Source organism: Arachis ipaensis, chromosome B7, assembly GCF_059453495.1.
Source record: "Arachis ipaensis isolate K30076 ecotype BB chromosome B7, ASM5945349v1, whole genome shotgun sequence".
Classification (NCBI taxonomy): Eukaryota; Viridiplantae; Streptophyta; class Magnoliopsida; order Fabales; family Fabaceae; genus Arachis; species Arachis ipaensis.
Genome location: NC_142442.1, coordinates 72,573,404 through 72,597,260, shown reverse-complemented (window position 1 = coordinate 72,597,260; position 23,857 = coordinate 72,573,404). Strand labels below are relative to the sequence as shown.

At 33.9% G+C, this 23,857-nt stretch overlaps 1 non-coding gene across 1 annotated transcript; it reads right to left on the bottom strand.

The window, feature by feature from the left end:
- Window positions 1-20,547: 20,547 nt before the first annotated feature.
- On the bottom strand, window positions 20,548-20,655 carry LOC148552980 (small nucleolar RNA R71). The gene has a single exon (XR_015892848.1). It is a non-coding gene; the product is annotated as a small nucleolar RNA R71 (small nucleolar RNA).
- Between the last annotated feature and the right edge of the window lie 3,202 nt (window positions 20,656-23,857).

Here is a 23,857-nt window from a genome sequence, read left to right as displayed (position 1 = left end):
ACCTTGGTATGATGTCTTGAATTGAAGAAAAGATCATGTTGTTGGATTGAAGTTGATTTTCTTGTTTCCCCAATTTTGCTGTGCATTTGCAGAATTACTGCCAAAGGACTATAGCAACCACGCAACCCCTCATCAAACAGCTGTCCATGGTACATACATCACTACAGGAGAATTTTAGGACTAGCTCTAGAGTAGTGTAATTTTTCCTATATGATGTACCCACTATGAAGAACAAACTGTACAACTTCACTTTGTTAATGTTGATGGTAATTTGTGTGCATCATTTTAACATGATCAAAACTTGGCTCTGATAACATAGAAGGCTTCCAATGTGTTTTTCGACATTTAAATGATATACATTGGGCTTTTTTTGTTAATGAGCTTAGGTCAAACGAAGCTTTTTTTTAGTTTAACTATCAAGTAGTCAAGTGGGCCTATTTGTTAAAATATTTCATTATAAGGAATGCCCAACAATTAAGTAGAATTTTCTTTTGCTACGCCTAGGAACTTGCACAATTTCTACTGTCCAAAAAAGAAAAGTAACTTAAAACAATTTTTTGGAGAAAATAACAAGGAAAAACTCCTTTTAAGATTGTTCCTTTTTTTCCAGGTGCAAGAAAAAAAAAGATTATTCTTTTTTCTGATGAGGGAAATTAATCAAATTATTAAAATGACCAAAGCATAATAAACCACAATTCTAGCAGTACCCCACACATAATTGAAGGATGTCCAAAGCATTCATTAGTTTCTATGAAGTAGTCATGCCCCACACACCCTACATAGAGAGAAGACAACATAATAAACCACTATTCTAGCGTTCTTGTGTGCATAAGTTGAAACAGTTGTGTTAATTGAAAAATTAGATAAGCCAAAAGACTAGATCCATTATATCATGCATGTCTCATAATGTTCACACAAACTAGCATAACATGTGGATATTAATATATAGCAATAGTAGCTGTTGATAATAGCCCTCACAACAGCAGTGACATTCATACCTAACAAGGAAGACATTCTAAAACCTACATGTGCACTTGCATGCTAATGATCCCTTGACATAGTTAAGCCAATTTAGATGACCATCATGGCTGTTGAAACTATATTTGGGTAATAAAAAAATGGACATCTAAGTTGGCACTAATATTGTTCACGGACCATGCCAGCATAGAGTGCACTAATAACATTAAATCTTCTACTAATACGTTACAGTAACAAGAATATTAAACATTCATAATACTAAGATATAAGTAGGTTCCTAAGGCAAGCATACAACAACCACAGGTCCTCATGGTCTCTTGCAGTCCTTCGAGAATTCCAGTCAACCAGGGACCGCTTAAAAAATTTAGCTCGCATTTCATTGAAGTGCTCCGTACCCAACGCAAGAGCAGTGTCCATCCTTATCTTGTCAGCTATAGAGTCAATGTTGTTCTAAAAAAGTGAGTGACAAATAAAAGATAATGTAACAGTTATGTATGCCATCTCTAGTAGGATTAGATATTGTGGAGACAAAAAAAATTAAGGGAAGAAAACCTTTCGCTGCCCAACAGGGTTTGGAGTAAATAGCTGCTCCATTTGGAGCCAGAGAAGCATCCACAATTTGTCATAGTAGCTGCATGGATAATCATATTATAGAGCGCATCATGATTCAATGATGATAATATTAACAAAAAGCTAGCAATTGTCAGAATACCCTACCAATTATTCATATTTGAAACCTGAAGGACAAAACTTGGGTGCCATTCAGCTAGAGGTGGTCTGCTGCCTAAAACATTCAGGTCAGAGTACAAGACTTTCATGACCTTATCTAGTGCCCTTGCCTATAGATAAACCATAGAAGAGGAACTCACAAGATATTGGAAGACAAATTAAGGATCAATTTATATAATGTGTGAAGCATGATTATTCATAGAAAGATAACAACACTACTAAGTAGACAAAGGTGCATGTTAATGTTGAACTATACTTTTTGGTACAATAAGAAAATATTGACATAGTTTCATTAGCATATGCTTGTGTTTGGCAAACATTCAATGCACTATTGCATTATAAATCAGGTTGAGCAAAACCCACCGCATTCCAAGTTCACACCATTTTTTATTCTAATGAAATAAACTTAATTTTCTTATTTATCCTTTTTTTTATCTTGTACAGTATGAAAAGTCCAACTTTCCAATGGGAGAAAACTACAATGTGGGAGAAACCACTCCAAAATAATGGAAATGGAGCATAATAGGAGTGATTTACTGGTACGGTGTTTATTTATGTGGTTAATAATTTGAAAATAAGTATTTTCCACTTATGTATAATAAAAGGAAATAAAAATTTTTAATTTAACAACAAAATGTAACATAATTAATAATAATATATTTGAGGTATTTTGTATAGTGAACACATTATAGTCTAATAAGCTTGGAATTATATTATCATTTTCTATTAAAGAAAAAAAGAAAAATAGGGTGGTTAGTATTACAATCATATAAATCAACATATCAACCATGCAACCGAGTAACTCATATGGGGTCATACTTACCACATCCGAAGCCGCATGAACCCTCCCTATATGGGTTTCAAGTGTTGGAAAACTATCAAACAGCCATATCTTTCCGTTTGGGATGTCCACTGTCATAAGATAGTAGTGCTTTTCTTTTGAGGGTTTCAGCAACTTTCATTTGAACATAAATCTGAAAAATATACATGACAATCATGTGAGAACGTATCAGCATGGTGCAAACATAAAAATCAATGAAAGGGACATACGGTAAACTTACATATTTCAGTGCAATTGGTTTGGGGAAGTAATCATCGGCATAATACGTGATAACATGCTCATCGTCGATCTCCGGGTCTAGTATGAAGTCCTACAAGGAAGGAGCAAAACAAAGTTTATTTATTTTCATCCAAAATGTGAATGTTAGGTAAGTTTTGAACTGAATAATAACATACTGAGAAAATGACTGGGAGGGACCAGACGGTGCATTCATGAAGTTGAGCTTGTGTCCATGCAGTTTTATAGGATATGAGCTCCATGACAAAGTCCGATGGATCATTCCCTGGAAAAAGGCAAGAGAATGCTTCACGGTCCATACTATGAGATCCTCTCTTGAAAAGAATCTCATTCGAACTCAATGAGGTACCAAATAAATAGGCTGCTGCCTGAGCCTCCTCAAGGCTATACCACATTGCCCTCGTAATCTTGAAGTTCAAACGGATGAACTGTTAAGACATGGAACAGGTTGTTAGGGTTTAGCTAATGGGGGAAGATAAGCACCTAATAGTTAATAGACAATGCTTCTTACCTGCGGAAAGGTAACCCCGACAGTAGTGCAGCTCAACTTCAGTGGTGGTTCTCGCGTTGGCTTGCGCATCTTACCATTCCTCTTCATATCCTCTGGAGAGCGTTGAGCAATCTTTGCAATCTTTGAAGGTTTTGGTGTTCCAAGCACGGAAGGTGCACGGCATCCAACATTCTTACCAAGCCCACCCTAGATAAGTTGAAAACAAAAGGAGCCTCTACATTAACAATGACAAATGAGTTTAAAATAGGCTCATGGGAAATGAGGTAAACATAATTACCATGACTTTACCCCTCATTTCCAAAGGGATGTATGAAGAGTGGACTGGGGCAGCTGCTGTGGCACCTGAAGAGGAACCTCCAGTACCGGACGTGCTGAACATACGGTTCTGATCTTAATGAATAATAGAGCCCAACATAATGGTGTCATCATTCCAGTTGCCAAGTATCCCGGAGTGCAGCAAGGGTTCCATAGAGGGTATGGGGTCACCCACAGGTTGGTCAGCTGGTTTTTCGGGGATATAGACCTCCTTCTCATTTGTTGCAACCGAAATGGTAATGTTCTTGCCACCGACGACGTCATCATCATCAACAACAATGACATCAGAGGCGGCATTGTGAGAGTTGCTTGGTTGTCGATCTTTCTGGCCGAAAGTTTTTAGCGCTTGGTCAACCAAACTTAGGGCTCCTTTCAGGTCGTCGGTAATAGCACCGACCTGCTTGGCGCCTTGCTCGTAAGTCTATTTATGAGGAATAGATTATGGTTTTGGTAAGTTAGTAATGTCAATTTCGGAAGCAAAATATGATTATGTAACTCAGGGATTTTGTCAAACACATTTACCTGAAGAACATTGAACATATTCTTGGCAAGACCCCCCATGGTTTCATTCAGGACCTTCAACACAGCACAAATATCATTGTCCTGAGAAAACAACACATATTTCACACATTAATATCATATGACTAAAAAATTATAGTGTAAAATAAATGAGAATGAGTAGCAAAGAGCAATGTACCGCAGGAGGAGGTGACCTATCTTGGTCTTCTCCCACAGCCTTCACTGGCTCATCAGCATCCATGATAGGAGGGAACCAGTTCTTGGGTAGTGAATAGTAAAGCAACAGAAGCACTTTCTGAATGGTGTGAATTGTAAGGCACAATCTTACTTAAAAGGATAGTGAAGGGTTGTCTTGGAAAGTGAATGAATAGAGGTAATGAGTGAAATTTTTTTAGGCCATGTCATAGGGTGGTGTTATGGGAAAAGAAGAAGCATAATATCTAGCTTAATCTCCCCTCTGTGGTCTGTAGCAGGAAATCTGACGGTTAAACCATCTTGCATCCTTGAGAATAGAAGAATCTCAGTATAACCTTCAGGTCTCCTATTCTCCTAACCTCTGCCAACACCCTACTTGACCTATGTGAATGAGACATCTTTCGGTATCTTCTCTTCTCTTTTCCTAACCTGCCAACACCATACTTAACCTAAGTGAGTAAGACATGATGGTGTCATTAATCATCCACAACACTCAAACATCAAACAATATGTTAGCATCGAATCCTCCTATTTGACATGTGTATAAAGTTGTTATAATTTAATATACTTAATGGGATAAAAAAGATGTAATTGATCATGTACTTAATGGGATAAAAAAGAACATGTAATTGATAATGTCAAATACAATTATGAATCCTTGAAAAATGTAATAAAATGGGTAATGTGGTTATTTAAATAAACTTCTTGGACCAAAAATTTCTAATATATTGTTTAATTCCTTTTTTTTATAGACCATCAAACCATGTCTTTTGTTGAAATAATTCATAAAATTAAATCTTTAATTTTTATTAAGCTGGGTTATATTTTTTTTCATATTATAATTTTAAATTAATAATTACAACAAAAAAATTTTGAAAAATTTGGACTCACGTCAGAGGAACAGAAAAGACTTCGGGTAGTAAACTCTAATATTTGTGTTGTCAAGTAATGCAGTTGGGCGTTATAAGCTCTTGCTATCTATTTTTTAAAATGGTGGGAGAATAATTCTAGTTAGAATTACCATAGTTATGTCGCTCATATTCACGCATTCTTCAAATTTTGATTGAACTCATCATTCCTAAAGAGGATGCATTATTCTCCCAATATGTAACTAGAAACCGAGTACCGCCCGCTAATATGACGAATATATTAAATCCAATTTACTAAATCCAGTAGACGTTCATAATAATTGTTAACTTGCTAGTCATAATAATGATTTAAGTTTAACTTGCAGCACTAATAACATCTTACACAACTTTTTTCAACTTAAATACAACTGCCACTCATACCACAGTAGACACAATAAGTACCACTTCTAATTCTACTTAATTAGATAATGAAAGAACAAGGATACGGCAAGAAAGAACAACAAAGACACAAATTAGTTCTTGCAAAAAGTAGTTTATGCAACCTACCCCTTGCATGTAACGGAAATGCCATCAATCCTTTTGATCCTTCATCTTGAACACAGTAGAGAGCTTTTCAATAATTTCTCCAATCTGAATGAACAACTCCCACTTTTCCGTCTCAAGCCAAGACACACGAGTTTACAGTGACCCCACCACCTCCACTAGCTTACGAATTGTAACACTCTGCATAAAATCAAAAAATGAATCCCTTAAGCCTAATAATATGTAATACACATAAATCTCATAGTCGATTTAAGTACAATGTTACCGTTCCTGAACTGGTGCTGAAACTACGGCTGGTTGGCTGGCGAAGGGTGCGAGCTGGAACCGTGTTCGGACTCGAGACCACCTGGTAGGAATGGTGCCCTCGTCGTCATCTCCAAACGCGGGGGGTGGTTCACATCCAACCCTGCAACATCTCCACCTCCAAAGGAAGACTCGGCCGACATTCCTCCATGGTAGGCGATCCACGCGTTCAGTCCAGCCTCGTAGCTATGGTACCAGCGGTGCAAATTTCCCGAAAACCCGTGACCTGCTGCCCTGTCGCCTCCCACGTTGGATAGATTCTGGGGATTCGCCCCCTGAAAACCACGTAACAGTTGCCATTGGTGCGGAATACCATTATCGATAACCTAGCTTCACTGCACTCTTGAGTCCCACAACCCCTTGGTTACAGCGGCGAAGACATTGAAGAATGGAGGGTTAGATTTTGTGTGGGGTTAGATCTAACCCTAAATCCCTCCTATGAATCTCACGTGACATGATTTGACTAAAAAATATTACATAATATAAAAAATAACCAAAACAGTAAAAAGTGATAAATAAAATAATTAATAAAATAATATAACAAATACTTAATAATATAAAAGTTTTTTAATATGTTTTATTTTTCCTATTAAAAATAATAAATTAAGTAAAAAATAATCATAATTAAGTAAAAAGTTAAAGCCAAAATAGTAATAAAAATAAAATTATTGAGAGTACTTAAAAAGAGTACTATAATGTATGTTATTTTTAATTTAATAAATAAATATTAATTTTAATATAATAATAAAAAATTATAACATACTAAAATAGAGTACTATAAAAAATATTATTTAAAAAATATAATAAAAATTTAAAAATTACGCAATAGTAAACTTTTGTTAACCATTTTAAAAAATAATTTAATTTAAACGGATTACATTCATTTATTTTTAAGAAAGGGATTGTGAAAGAGAGAGGGTAAGAAGCAGCAGAGAAGGAAGGAAGAGGAAAATTTTCAAGACAGAAAAAATATAAAAGATTAAAGAAAAGGAAAATGGTTTGAAAATTGAGTGTCCCTACTGGTTAAAAATGAAGATGGGTTGAGGAAATTTTGGGGGGCTTAATTCAAAAAAATGAAAATGACATTTTGTTTTTTCGAATGGTGGGAATAGCGCCTTTATGTTTTCCGTCCCTTTTTTTACTAACTCTCCCACGCGCCAATATTATGCTTAGCTTAATTGGATTTTTTTAAATAAATAATTTATTTATTTTAATTATCAAAATAAATAATGTGTAGCTTATTTATTAATTTAAATGGATAATATATTTTTTTTATTATTTAAAATAGACTGTTTAACTTTTTTATTGTGTTAAATTGTTTATTTTTTTATTATTTGAAATGTTCTATTTTTAAAAGTTTGGTCCAGTTTAAATTATTATTATTTTTTATTATTTTCAATAATTATATTTAATTATTTATAAATACATATATCTCGTTTACACTGTAAACGATATAATTTTTTATTTATCTTGTTTACACTGAAAATGAGACATACAAAAATAAAAAAAAAATACAGATATCTCTTTTACACTATAAACTAGATATATACAAAATTATCTTATTTATAGCGTAAACGAAATAAATAAATTTGATGTAAATTAATAAATATGCTACAAATTATTTATTTTGATAATTAAAATAATTAAATTATTTATTTAGAAAGAATCCCACCTTAACCCTATCTTTCAATTCCAAATTTTTATTTTCCAAAACAATTCCTTTAGTTAATAAAAAAAATTTATCCAACAACAAATTAATAAGTATTATTAAATTACACCATATATTAATTAATCATCATTAATTAATAATAATTTAAATTTTATTTTATAAAGATTTAAAATTTATGCAAAACTTATGCCAGTATAATAGTATAATTGTGCATTCCTAACTAGTGAAATAGACAAGGAGCCGAATGAGGTAAAAAGTTTTGGATCGAGTGAGGTTTAATAACATTTTATTAATTGAATATAACCCTTAGGGTTGGTAATCTATATTCTACCCGCGGATATCCAACCCGAACCAACCCATTCGAGTAGAGTTGTCTAACCCTTGCACCTTAAACCCTAAATTCTACACTACAAATTCTAAATCCTAAACCCTTGCACCACAAATCCTAAACTCTAAATCCTAAATCTCAAACTCTAAAATCCTAAGACATAAAATCCTAAACACTAATCCCTAGACGCAATATTCAACCATAAATCCTAAACTATTAACTATAAACCTTAAACATTAAATACTAATTATAATATAAAAATATTTTAATATTTATAATAACATTGACATCTAATATTTTAAAATTTATTTATTTTTCTCATGATAATAAAATTATAACATACTAAGTAAATTCTTTAAAACGATTGTATTTTATATATCTTATTCACCAATATATATATATATATATATATATATATATATATATATATATAAACTTTTTTTAAATACATAAATCATAAACGTTTAAATTCTAAATTGTAAACTATACATTTTAATAACTACATATGTGATGAGTAATACAAATAATAAACACAATTTTTAGTAACTACATATATCATGAGTAATACAAATAATAAAAATGTAGTATTATTATTTAATTGATCTAATTATTATTCGTAACATTCTATTAATTAGATAAATATAGTCCAGTATTTAAATTTTTAATATATTTAAAAATGAAAATATTTAAATTTATTTTCTAAAAAATATCAGATGAATACATTATTTTTGTAATCAAGTCTAAATGTCTAATCAATTAATTTTTTTTATCAATTTTTAAGGTTATGTTTGTCTACAGGCACATGACACTAAAATAGGGACACGAAGACATAAAATTATATTTGACAAATGAGATATGAATAGAAATATTGTATCGAGAAACACTGCATTAGTGTATTGTGTGTCCACTCTGACAGGAGGACACAGAGACACGAACAAGAGACACAATTTATTTTTTATTTTTTTATTATTCTTGTTAATTTTTCATAATTATATTTTTTATTATTAAATTTTTCTTTCCAAATTTATTAATTAAAAAATGATAATAACTTAGACTTTTATAAATTGTGCTAGTTTATTATCAAATAAAATATAATAATATTAATTTTGTGTCTATCTTTTATGTCTTATTTTTAAAATCTTGTCTTATTCTATTTTCAAAACTAAATGCAACTAAGCCATTAGACCAATTTAATTAAACTTAATTACCGAAATACCTTTGTTATATAATATCACAGTTAGATTAATATAGTAATCAAAGACAATTGAACTACATATATATTATTTACAATCTAATTTTAGCCATTTTAAAATTAAAAAAATAATATATTAATCTTTTTAAAATTATATTCAAGGAATTGTTATATGTTTTGGCTGAAATCAATGATTTGAAGAAACAATGTATATAATCAAGGATTATTATTATTGTTATTATTATTATTAGTATTATTATAGTAGACACTTTTGCTTGTGAGTTTTTTTTTTTTTTTATAATTTGTTTTATAAGTTTTTTTTCATAAAAGAGTAAGTAGTAACGTAACAATTTTTGTTAACTAGTGTCAAATATAGTTTAAAATATTGGTTCTTTATACACATGTCCATTAAAGCCCCAAGTTATAAAAAGCCCATAAACTTAACCCTTTCCTAATTGCATCTAAATAAAAATACTTTCATTAATGATTGAGACTTTTTTAAAATTATTGTAAACTTTGGGCAAGAATATAAATACACATATTAACCTGTACGATTGATCAATTATTTTGGAGTGCACACTCTAAACAAAGTTTCCTCATCCATGTGACATGCAATATCAGAACTGTAAGATTTAAATCCGTGATAATCACAAACTGCAAAGCTCCTTTCTTATCTTCTAGTATTGGATGTTGACAACTTGCATATCTTCTGCAAAATATTTTATTTATAAAGATCCGCTAAGGATAGATCATAATACATATTTTGTTTGGCTAAGGATAGATCATAATACATATGATGTTTGAAAAAAAAAAGTGTTAACTTGTCGTCTGGTTTGGCCGACTTCTTTAATCTTCCGTTCTATCTTGTTACTTCATCTCCTCAATGGTCATTTGAGAAAGAGTTAATGTTTAAATTGGTTACTTACGAATTTTAATACAACAAAAGATTAATTTATTAATTTATTTAATAGGGACAATTTTTGAAGATTTTTAAGAAATAAAAATTGTTAAAAAAACAAAGTATTTAGGTCTAATTTGAATAAATAATTTAATTAAATTTTTTTGAAAACAAAACTTAAATCATAAATACTTGTATTAAAAATAATTTATAAATAAGTTATTTTGTGTTTGGTATTTTTAGTAGTAAAAGCACTTATTTTAAAAAAAAGTGATAAAAAAATTTTTATTATAAAAAAATTCATTTTTTTTAACTTCTCTATAAGTATTTAAGGACTTATTTGAGTGAACTTCTAAAAAAGATCTTTTTTCAAGTTATCTTTTTTAAAAATATCTTGTGAAAAAATAAAAGTAATTTTATGTTTGGATATCTCATATAAAAAAATCTTTTTATCTATCAATTATATTTGGATATAACAATATAAAAGTACTTATTTATTTATTTATTATATAAAAAATATTTTTTAAAGAAAAAGATATAAAATGTATCTTGTCAAAAAATTTTTTTATTTTTTTATTACTTTTACTTTTACTATTAAAAAATTTACTAAATACACAAAAAATTAAAAAAATATTTTTTTTATTAAAAAAGAATTTTTTTTATCAAAATAATGACATCCAAATAAACACTAAATAATTTTTTAAAAAATTACAATTTAATTTTAAAAATGATACTAAACATTAATAATATAATTTTTTATAAATTAAAAATAAAAAAAATTACTCATAAAACTATCAAAATTGGCTCTAATATAAAATTACTGGAAATTAATTCGAAAGTTTATTATCAAAATTATGATAATTTTTTATATAATTATTTATATATTATGTTAAGATCAGACTCACTTTTAAATTTTGAATTTTGGCAAGGCCCCATTAGTGCTGATTTTTTTTTATATGAAAAAAATATTAGTATTTTTTTAGAAATTGGATTATTTGGTGTAATTACACTTGGGTAGATTTTGTAGATGAGAAGTTAACATGTGGAGGGTATGCTGGACACGTGGCAGCATCCTGGCCAATACATAGGAGCGTGTTGGACACGTGGCAACATATTAACCAACACGTGGGGAGCATGTTAAAACACGTGGATGGCATGTTGAATGATTTTCACAATACTGTAATACACTTTAAATATCAATATTCAACCAAAACACCATCTTCATTTCCATATTAAAAATAATTTCTGCCCGTTACTTTCCACCCTCAAATATCATGACTTGGTAAATTCATGGAGTGTATATATGCTGCAACGAAGAGTAGATTCTGCATAATAGTCTTAGGTGAAGGCAGGCTATCGGCCGGGCCTATGCCTATCTACAACTACAAAAAATAATAAATGAATCTATTATTAATATTGTTATCAATTTTATTTATATTTTTTTTCTAATTTAAGACGCAACCACAAAGCTTCAAAATCAGCAGCACCTACATCATAGACTCATAGTATCACAATGATGAATTGAATCGAGACTTATTAGTTATTATCTGTGAAAATTATGAAAAAGTGAAAGAGTTGAAAGCAATTGAAAGAAAGAGAGAGAAGAGATTAATTTCTGAGATGAGTAATATTGATCTAAAATTGTTGCAGAGTGATTCTTTGTTTACACTAAAAGTTCTATATTTATAGTGATAGCATGCCCTATGTAACTTCACTAGTGTCTATATTCTCTACACCCCCTCAAACTAAGGGTGGGATTTGGTTGCATCCTTAGTTTGTCCATGAACACAGTAAATAAGGGAACTGGTAATGGTTTTGTCAAAATATCAGCGACTTGAGCATGGAAGGTATGTGAACAATGTTTAGCAATCCTCTTTGAACATGATCACGAACGAAATGAAGATCAATTTCGAAGTGCTTGCTTCTGCTATGCATAACTGGGTTTGCAGCAAGAAGAACAACGCCTAAATTGTCACAAAACAAAGTGGGAGCAACTGGAGAAGTAACACGAATTTCTCATAGAAGCTTTTGAACCCAAACTAACTCAGCTGCTGTGTCTGCCAAGCAACGGTACTCTGCCTCAGTAGATGAACGACTTACAGCTTTTTACTTTCGGCTGCTCCAAAAGATTAGATTGCACCCAAGGTAAATACAGTAGCCACTTGTTGAACGTCGATCATCAAGGTTCGTGGCCCAATTGGCATCTGAAAAGGCAAGAAGACGAAGATCAGAGGATTTAGAAAATTGAATACCATAATTAATCTTACCTGAGAGATAACGCAAAATGCGTTTGACTGCCTTCCAATGATGAATCATGGGTGAATGCATGAATTGGATAATTTTGTTGACTGAATATGCAATTTCAGGATGAATGAGAGTTGCATATTGAAGGCTTCCTACTATTGATCGATAGAGACTAGGATTATCAAATGAATTTGAACCCTGCAGTGTTAGTTTTTCAGAAGAAAGCATAGGTGTGGGCATTGAATGTGACTTATCCATGGATGCCTTTTTAAGAAGATCACAAATATAGGTAGTTTGTGAGATATGTAAGTCTCCTGAAGGCAAAAAATTAAATTGCATGCCTAAAAAATAATGCAGTATCCCTAAGTCCTTTAAAGAGAATATTTGATTCAATTGAGAGATAATAGACTCTATTTTAGATTTATCATTACCTGTAATGACTATGTCATCAAGATAAGCAAGAAGAAAAAAAGTAGAAGAAGTTGTAAAACGAACAAATAAGGAAGGATCAGATGAAGTATTTCGAAAATCAAACATGGATAGAATACTACACAGTTTAGAAAACCAGGCCCTGGGAGCCTGCTTGAGACCATAAATGGCCTTATCAAGTTTACATACTAAGTCAGAATCAGAATTGAAGAGACCAGGAGGTGGTGCCATGTACACGTTCTCAGTTAGATCTCCATTGAGAAATGCGTTGTTGAAATCAAATTGTCTAAGAGACCAACCTTTAGATAAAGCCAAAGATAAAAATAACTCTAATCGTTGTTGGCCTAATGACCGGGCTAAAGATTTGAGAATAATCGATGCTCTCAATTTGATGGCATCCTTTGGCCACAAGGCGAGCCTTATATTTTTTAATAGAGTTATCAGGTCCAAGCTTAATGGCAAACACCCATTTAGACCCAATAATGGTGGAATTGGGTGGTGGATGGACTAAATGCCAAATTTTGTTTTTCATGAGAGGAGTGCATAGCTTGAGAAACTATCCTGGGAACATTATTAACCAAGTCAAGATGATTAGAATGTGCAATAAGAGCCTTAGGCTTAGAGATACCAAACTTGGAACGAGTTACCATAGCATGAGTATTGTGAGAAGATGAAGATTCTATGATAGGTAACCTTGGAGGCTCAATTTCAGAACCAGAAATTGATACTGGTGCAGAATCTGTAGTAACTGTCTCAGAAGGTAATTGATTAATAGTTGATGAGGCGTTGTTAGTTAAAGGAGGGGAATTTGTATTAAAGGTAGGAAGTATAGTTGAAGTAGGTGGAGCTAAACTTTGGGTACAAAGTAACTGCGATGTAGGAGAATTTGAAATAGGAATCTGAGGTAACATCTCATGCTCATAAAAAGAGGTTAGTGATGAATTAGAGACAACATTCTTATGAAAAAATGAGGGAAAAGGAAAAATATTCTCATAAAAAATAACATTACGTGCAATAACAACTATACCATCTTGTTTTAAATATTTAAACCCTTTTGAGAAAGTAGCATAACCAAGAAAAATGCATTGTTCAGACCTATAGTCTAATTTATGTTTATTAAAGGGTCTTAAGTTTGGATAACAAGCACACCCAAAAACCTTCAAAATAGAATAATCAAGGGGCTTGAAATGAAGAACCTCAAATGGTGATTTCATATTAAGTATCCTGGTGGGCAATCGATTGATAAGAAAAGTAGTAGTCAAGAAGGCATCCTCTCAATATTCCATTGACAAATGTGCAGCAGCAAGTAGGGTAAGTCCCATTTCACAAATATGTCTATGATTCCTCTCTAAAACACCTTGTTGCTGGTGAGTATGAGGGCATGACAATCTATGAATGATGCCATTATTATTGAGAAAGGTTTTGAATTCATTTGATAAGAATTCTTTAGCATTATCCGTTTGAATAGATTTAAGAATTTGACCTGTCTGAGTTTCCATCATAGATTTGTATTGTTGTAAGATAGTAAGCAATTGAGACTTGGTAGTTAATAAGTAAATACATGTGTATCTAGTGAAGGCATCTACAATACTCAAGTAATAACGAAAACTAGAATGAGATATAGAAGGAGCAGGCCCCTAACATCCAAGAAAACCAATTGTAAGGGTGCAGTATAAGTGGTTTCAGAATAGGAAAAATGTAAAGTATGCATTTTTCCTTTACAACATGCTTCACAAACAAAAGATGCTGAATCAACTGTATTAGAAAATGGAAGATTACGCTTTTTAAGAATAGATTCAACAATAATTGGAGATGGATGGCCTAGGCGTTTATGCCACAACTCCAAATTTGTCCTACAAGTGGCTAAAAAGGCATGAAAGTTTGAATTGTCATAACATGATTTTGGAATACAAAATTGATCAAACACATATAGCCCATGTTTAAGTTGTCCCTGAACGAGCACCTGCTTGGTATCCTGTGATTTAACCACACAATGAAACAGATGAAATTCAAAGAAGACATTATTGTCCAGACAGAATCTTGAAACACTAATTAAGTTTTTAGCTATTTGAGGAATATGCAAAAGATTCTTTAAAATGAAAACATGATTGTTGGATGAATTCTGAATATATGAATAACCAGATTTAGAGATAGGCAAACCTGAACCATTGGCTATGTATAATTGATCAGGTCCTGTGTAATCTAAGGGTGAAATCAAACTGGATGCGTCATTAGTGAGGTGGTGAGAGGCACCAGAATCAGGATACCAGGACATATCTGAATTTTGAGAAGAAGATGCAAGAAATGATTATAGTTGATGAAATGAAGCTGGTAGAGGAGGTGGTTGATTGATTGATGGGGAGGAGTTTGACGAATTTGTAGTAGAAACTCCCTGGTAATTATGATCAAATCAAAAAAAGCATTGAAGGGCGGTGTGTCCAATTCTACTACAAACTTGAAAAATCTGCCTATTATTGAGTTGCCAAGAGCTTCTGCCTCCACAAGAGAATCTGCCACCTCTAGCACCCCTTCTACCTCCATAGGGACGATTAGAGTTTCTTGGATTTGGAAAATTTGTTTGAGAAAGATTTGCTTGAACCATTGTTAAAGAATTTTGTTTGAATTTTTCAATGGTGTCTTCATGAGATACGAGGAGATTTGCAACCTCTCCCAAGCTAAACAATTCAGGTTTAGTTTGGATGAGGCTGATGCAGCTAGAAAACTCTTCTAGCAAGCCTTCACAAATAGTCTCAATATAATCTTCATGGCTAAGCTGAAAACCAATTGCTATTAACGAGTCTGCAATTTTCTTGATTTTTGATAAATACTCAGATATGGTAAGGTTCTTTTTCTTAGTGATCTTCAATTGATTATTCAATTGCTTGATCTTTGTTTTAGTTGATTCTGCAGAATAGTCTTGAAGTTTCTGCCAAATCTCCAATGCTGGTTTACAATGAACAATTCGATTCTTGAAGGAAGAATCGATAGATGCTAAGAACCAAGAACACAGATCATAGTCTTGTTGCATCCATTCTGAATATATTGAAGAAATCTTGCCAGCAGTCTTTGTTTCTTCAGATTCAAATTTAGCAGGCACCTTCCCTTCAATTATGTGATCTTCCAGATTCTGTCCTTTGATTGTGAAGAGTGCTTGTTGCTGCCATGTAACAAAATTTGTTTCTTCAAGCTTATCCAAGATAGGAGCAAAAAAATTTTTTTGATTTGCTGAATTCACAGGTAAAGCCATGGATCAAACTAATCCTCTGGATACCATGTGAAAATTATGAAAAAGTGAAAGAGTTGAAAGCAATTGAAAGAAAGAGAGAGCAGAGATTAATTTATGAGATGAGTAATATTGATCTAAAATTATTGCAGAGTGATTCTTTGTTTACACTAAAGGTTCTATATTTATAGTGATAGCATGCCCTATGTAACTTCACTAGTGTTTATATTCTCTACATTAACAGAACCATAAACAAACAAGAAGGGTCATAAAATTTGGGTGCATCTAAAACAAGTTCAATAATTTTGTGCATATTAAATGTGTTATTTTTTATAAATTATTAAATTTTATTAAATAAAAATGATGAGCGGATAATTTATACGCTTTTCGGCATTGTTTTTAGTATGTTTTTAGTAGGATCTAGTTACTTTTAGGGATGTTTTCATTAGTTTTTATGTTAAATTCACATTTATGGACTTTACTATGAGTTTGTGTGTTTTTCTGTGATTTCAGGTATTTTCTGGCTGAAATTGAGGGACTTGAGCAAAAATCAGATTCAGAGGTTGAAGGACTGCTGATGCTGTTGGATTCTGACCTCCCTGCACTCAAAATGGATTTTCTGGAGTTACAGAACTCAAAATGGCGCGCTTCCAATTGTGTTGGAAAGTAGACATCCCGGGCTTTCCAGAAATATATAATAGTCCATACTTTGGCCAATAATAGACGACGCAAACTGGCGTTCAACGCCAGCTCTCTGCCTAATTCTGGCGTCCAGCGCCAGAAAAGGATCCAAAACCAGAGTTGAACGCCAGAAATGGATCAAAACCTGGCGTTCAACTCCATAAATGGCCTCTGCACGTGGAAAGTTAAAGCTCAGCCCAAGCACACACCAAGTGGGCCCCGGAAGTGAATTTATGCATCAATTACTTACTCATGTAAACCCTAGTGACTAGTTTATTATAAATAGGACCTTTTACTATTGTATTAGATATCCTGGATTGTAATTTGATCCTGTGATCACGTTTTGGGGGCTGGCCATCTCGGCCATGCCTGGACCTTCACTTATGTATTCTCAACGGTAGAGTTTCTACACTCCATAGATAAAGGTGTGGAGCTCCGCTGTTCCTCAAAGATTAATGCAAAGTACTACTGTTTTCTATTCAATTCATCTTGTTTCGCTTCTAAGATATTCGTTCGTACTTCAATCTGAATGTGATGAATGTGACAATCATCATCATTCCCTATGAACGCGTGCCTGACAACCACTTCCGTTCTACCTTAGACTGAATGAGTATCTCTTAGATCTCCTAAACAGAATCTTCGTGGTGTAAGCTAGAATGATGGCGGCATTCAAGAGAATCCGGAAGGTCTAAACCTTGTCTGTGGTATTTCGAGTAGGATTCAATGAATGAATGACTGTGACGAGCTCCAAACTCGCGATTGCGAGGCGTTAGTGACAGACGCAAAAGGATAGTAAATCCTATTCCAGCATGATCGAGAACCGACAGATGAATAGCCGTGCCGTGATAGGGTGCGTTGACCATTTTCACTGAGAGGATAAGATGAAGCCATTGACAAGGGTGATGCCTCCAGACGATTAGCCGTGCCGTGACAGGGCATTGGATCATTTTCCCAAGAGATGACCGAAAGTAGCCATTGACAGTGGTGATGTATCACATAAAGCCAGCCATGGAAAGGAGTAAGACTGATTGGATGAAGATAGCAGGAAAGCAGAGGTTCAGAGGAACGAAAGCATCTCCATTCGCTTATCTGAAATTCTCACCAATGAATTACATAAGTATTTCTATCCCTATTCTATTAATTATTATTCGAAAACACCATTATCAATTTATATCTGCCTAACTGAGATTTGCAAGGTGACCATAGCTTGCTTCATACCAACAATCTCCGTGGGATTCGACCCTTACTCACGTAAGGTATTACTTGGACGACCCAGTGTACTTGCTGGTTAGTTACACGGAGTTGTGAACCATGGTCTTGGCATCATGTTTTTGGCGCCATTTCCAGGGAAAGAAAGAGCAATAAATTTTACATAATTAAAGTGTAATCACGATTCCGCGTATCAAGTTTTTGGCGCCGTTGCCGGGGATTGTTCGAGCCTGGACATCACAATTTCGTGCACCAAGTTTTTGGCGCCGTTGCCGGGGATTGTTCGAGTTTGGACAACTAACGGTTCATCTTGTTGCTCAGATTAGGTAAATTTTCTTTTTGTTTTCTTTTCAAAAATTTTTCAAAAATCTTTCAAAAATTTTCTCACCTGTTTTCGAAAAAAAAATTTATATATTTTTATTCAAAATTTTTAAGAATGAATTCTAGTGTTTCATGAAGCATGTGAAGCCTGGCTGGCTGTAAAGCCATGTCTAAATTCATTTGGACTGAGGCTAGCAATTTGTTATTAAGAGCAAGCTAGTTGTTGCTAATCCACCTGCTGCTGTTCCTGATTTACATGCTGAAGCTTGGCTGGCCATTGGCCATGTCTAGTGTTTTGGACCAGAGCTTTCATTGAAAGCTTGGCTGGCTAGTGAGCCATGTCTAATTCCTGGACTGAAGCTTTAGACTAAGAATGCAAGATTCCTGGAATTCATGTTAAAAATTTTTGGAATCCTTATTTTTTCTTTTTCATATAATTTTCAAAAAAATCCAAAAAAATTAGAAAATCATAAAAATCAAAAATATTTTTTGTGCTTCTTGTTTGAGTCATGAGTCATGTTATAAGTTTGGTGTCATTTGCATGTGCATCTTGCATTTTTCGAAAATTTCATGCATTCATGGTGTTCTTCATGATCTTCAAGTTGTTCTTGGTAAGTCTTCTTGTTTGATCTTTGCATTTGCATGTTTTGTGTCTTTTCTTATTTTTCATATGCATTCTGGAATTCTTAGTGTCTAAGCATTAAAGAATTCTAAGTTTGGTGTCTTGCATGTTTTCCTTGCATTAAAAATTTTTCAAAAATATGTTCTTGGTGTTCATCATGATCTTCATAGTGTTCTTGGTGTTCATCTTGACATTCATAGCATTCTTGCATGCACCACATGTTTTGATCTAAAATTCTCATGCATTGCATCATTTTTTTTGTTTTTCTCTCTCATAAAAAAAATTCAAAAATAAAAAAAATATCTTCTCATCTTATCTTTTTCAAAATCTTTTTCAAAAATCAAATCTTTTTCAAAAAAAAAAATCAAATCTTTTTCAAATTTCTTAGTTATTTTCGAAAATTTCAACAATATTTTTCAAAAACATTTTTCTTATTTTTATATCAAATTTTCGAAAATAACAATAACAATTAATGTTTTGATTCAAAAATTTCAAGTTTGTTACTTACTTGTTAAGAAAGATTCAAACTTTGAGTTCTAGAATCATATCTTGTGATTTCTTGTGAATCAAGTCATTAATTGTGATTTTAAAAATCAAATCTTTTTCAAAAACTAATTTCAATCATATCTTTTCAAAAATATCTTCTTATCTTATCTTTTTCAAAAATATCTTTTCAAAATATCTTTTCTAACTTCCTAACTTCTTATCTTTTCAAAATTTGTTTCAACTAACTAACTAACTTTTTGTTTGTTTCTTAACTTTTTCAAAACTACCTAACCAACTCTCTCTCTCTCTAATTTTCGAAAATATCTTCCCTCTTTTTCAAAAATTTCTTTTTTATTAACTAATTATTTTTATTTTTGATTTTAAAATTTTTCGAAAAAAAAAATACTAACATTTTTCAAAAACTATTTTCAAAAATCACTAACTCTTTTTCAAAAATTATTTTTGAAAATTCCTTCTCTCTCATCTCCTTCTATTTATTTATTCATTTACTAACATCTCATCTCACATCTCTGCCCTCCTCACAGTTGTGTTTCTTTCTTTACATCACATTCTTTGTCTCCCTCTTTTCTTCCACTCACAAAGGGATCCCTATACTGTGGTATAAAGGATCTATATTATTATTATTTTTTTTGTGCCCTCTTCTTTGTCATATGAGCAGGAGCAAGGACAAGAACATTCTCGTTGAAGCAGATCCAGAACCTAAAAGGACTCTGAAGAGAAAATTAAGAGAAGCTAAATTACAACAATCCAGAGATAACCTTTCAGAAATTTTCGAACAGGAAGAGGAGATGGCAGCCGAAAATAATAATAATGCAAGGAGGATGCTTGGTGACTTTACTGCACCTAATTCCAATTTACATGGAAGAAGCATCTCCATTCCTGCCATTGGAGCAAACAACTTTGAGCTGAAACCTCAATTAGTTTCTCTGATGCAGCAGAATTGCAAGTTTCATGGACTTCCATCTGAAGATCCTTTTCAGTTCTTAACTGAATTCTTGCAGATATGTGATACTGTTAAGACTAATGGAGTAGATCCTGAAGTCTACAGGCTCATGCTTTTCCCATTTGCTGTAAGAGACAGAGCTAGAATATGGTTGGACTCTCAACCTAAGGATAGCCTGAACTCTTGGGATAAGCTGGTCAAGGCTTTCCTAGCCAAGTTCTTTCCTCCTCAAAAGCTGAGCAAGCTTAGAGTGGATGTTCAAACCTTCAGACAAAAAGAAGGTGAATCCTTCTATGAAGCTTAGGAGAGATACAAAGGACTGACCAAAAAGTGTCCTTCTGACATGCTTTCAGAATGGACCATCCTGGATATATTCTATGATGGTCTGTCTGAGTTATCTAAGATGTCATTGGACACTTCTGCAGGTGGATCCATTCACCTGAAGAAAACGCCTGCAGAAGCTCAAGAACTCATTGACATGGTTGCAAATAACCAGTTCATGTACACTTCTGAAAGGAATCCTATGAATAATGGGACGCCTATGAAGAAGAGAGTTCTTGAAGTTGATACTCTGAATGCCATATTGGCTCAGAATAAAATATTGACTCAGCAAGTCAATATGATTTCTCAGAGTCTGAATGGAATGCAAGCTGCATCCAACAGTACTCAAGAGGGTTCTTATGAAGAAGAAGCTTATGATCCTGAGAACCCTGCAATAGCAGAGGTGAATTACTTAGGTGAACCTTATGGAAACACCTATAACTCATCATGGAGAAATCATCCAAATTTCTCATGGAAGGATCAAAAGCCTCAACAAGGCTTTAATAATGGTGGAAGAAACAGGTTTAACAATAATAAACCTTTTCCATCATCCACTCAGCAACAGACAGAGAACTCTGAACAAAATACTTCTAATTTAGCAAATTTAGTCTCTGATCTATCTAAGGCCACTGTAAGTTTCATGAATGAAACAAGATCTTCCATTAGAAATTTGGAAGCACAAGTGGGCCAGCTGAGTAAAAGGATCACTGAAATCCCTCCAAGTACTCTCCCAAGCAATACATAAGAGAATCCAAAAGGAGAGTGCAAGGCCATTGACATAAGCACCATGGACGAACCTGTAAGGGAAGGAGAGGACGTGAATCCCAAGGAGGAAGACCTCCTGGGACGTCCAGTGGTCAATAAGGAGCTTCCCTCTGAGGAACCAAAGGACTCTGAGGCTCATCTAGAGACCATAGAGATTCCATTGAACCTCTTTATGCCCTTCATGAGCTCTGATGAGTACTCTTCTTCTGAAGAGAATGAGGATGTTACTGAAGAGCAATCTGCCAAGTTTCTTGGTGCAATCATGAAGCTGAATGCCAAATTATTTGGCATTGATACTTGGAAAGTTGAACCTCCCTTGTTCATCAATGAACTAAGTAATCTGGATCAACTGACATTGCCTCAGAAGAGACAGGATCCTGGAAAGTTCATAATACCTTGTACCATAGGCACCATGATCTTTAAGGCTCTGTGTGACCTTGGTTCAGGAATAAACCTCATGCCCCTCTCTATAATAGAGAAACTGGGAATCTATGGGGTGCAAGATGCTAAAATCTCATTAGAGATGGCAGACAATTCAAGAAAACAGGCTTATGGACAAGTAGAGGACGTGTTAGTAAAGGTTGAAGGCCTTTACATCCCTGCTGATTTCATAGTCCTGGATACTGGAAAGGAAGAGGATGAATCCATCATCCTAGGAAGACCTTTCCTAGCCACAGCAAGAGCTGTGATTGATGTGGACAGAGGAGAACTAGTCCTTCAATGGAATGAGGACTCCCTTGTGTTTAAAACTCAAGGATCTCCCTCTGCAACCATGGAGAGGAAGCAGAAGAAGCTTCTCTCAAAGCAGAGTCAAACAAAGCCCCCACAGTCAAACTCTAAGTTTGGTGTTGGGAGGCCACAACCAAACTCTAAGTTTGGTGTTGAACTCCCATATCCAATCTCTAAGTTTGGTGTTGGAGAGTCTCAACAATGCTCTAAACATCTGTGAGGCTCCATGAGAGCCCACTGTCAAGCTATTGACATTAAAGAAGCGCTTGTTGGGAGGCAACCCAATTTTTATCTAACTATATTTTTCTTAGTTATATGTCTTTATAGGTTCATGATCATGTGGAGTCACAAAATAAATATAAAAATTGAAAGCGGAATCAAAAACAGCAGAAGAAAAATCACACCCTGGAGGAAGCATCTGCCTGGCGTTCAACGCCAGAACAGAGCATGGTTCTGGTGCTGAACGCCCAAAATGGGCAGCATCCTAGCGCTGAACGCCCAGAACAAGCATGGTTCTGGCGTTCAACGCCAAAAATGGCCAACAAATGGGCGTTGAACGCCCAAAATGGGCACCAACCTGGCGCTGAACGCCCAGAGTTGTGTGCAAGGGCATTTTACATGCCTAATGGGTGCAGGGATGTAAATCCTTGACACCTCCGGATCTGTGGACACCACAGGATCACCTCAAGATCTGTGGACACCACAAGATCATCTCAGGATTTGTGAATCCCACAGGATCCCCACCCACCTCACCCCATCTCTCTCCATTTATGGTCATCCCTTCTGTTTTTCATTCACCACTCACATCCATACACGCATCCCTCCATCTCCTCCATATCTTCTTCTTCTTCTTCCTCTATTCTTTCTTCTTTTGCTCGAGGGCGAGCAACATTCTAAGTTTGGTGTGGTAAAAGCATAAGCTTTTTGTTTTTCCATAACCATTAGAGGCACCTAAGGCCAGAGAAACCTCAAAAAGGAAAGGGAAGGCAAGTGCTTTCACCTCTGAGCCATGGGAGATGGAAAGATTCATCTCTAAAGCCCATCACTAAGAAAAAGATGGAGCAAGCAAGAGAGCCCATTCATGGAGCTCAAGAGGCGTATGAAGCTCATTACCATGAGATCCCTGAGATACCTCAGGGGATACACTTCCCTCCACAAAACTATTGGGAGCAAATCAACACCTCCCTAGGAGAATTAAGTTCCAACATGGGACAACTAAGGGTGAAACATCAAGAGCACTCCATCATCTTTCATGAAATAAGAGAAGATCAAAAAGCAATGAAGGAGGAGCAACAAAGACAAGGAAGAGACATAGAAGAGCTCAAGGACATCATTGGTTCCTCAAGAAGGAAACGCCACCATCACTAAGGTGGATTTATTCCTTGTTCTTATTTCTTCTGTTTTTCGTTTTTATATGTTATGTGCTTATCCATGTTTGTGTCTTCATTACATGATCATTAGTAGTTAGTAACTATGCCTTAAAGATATGAATGTCCTATGAATCCATCACCTCCCTTAAATGAAAAATGTTTTAATTCAAAAGAACAAGAAGTACATGAGTTTCGAATTTTTCCTTGAACTTAGTTTAATTATATTGATGTGGTGACAATGCTTCTTATTTTCTGAATGAATGCTTGCACAGTGCATATGTCTTTTGAAGTTGTTGTTTAAGAATGTTAAATATGTTGGCTCTTGAAAGAATGATGACTAGGAGACATGTTATTTGATAATCTTAA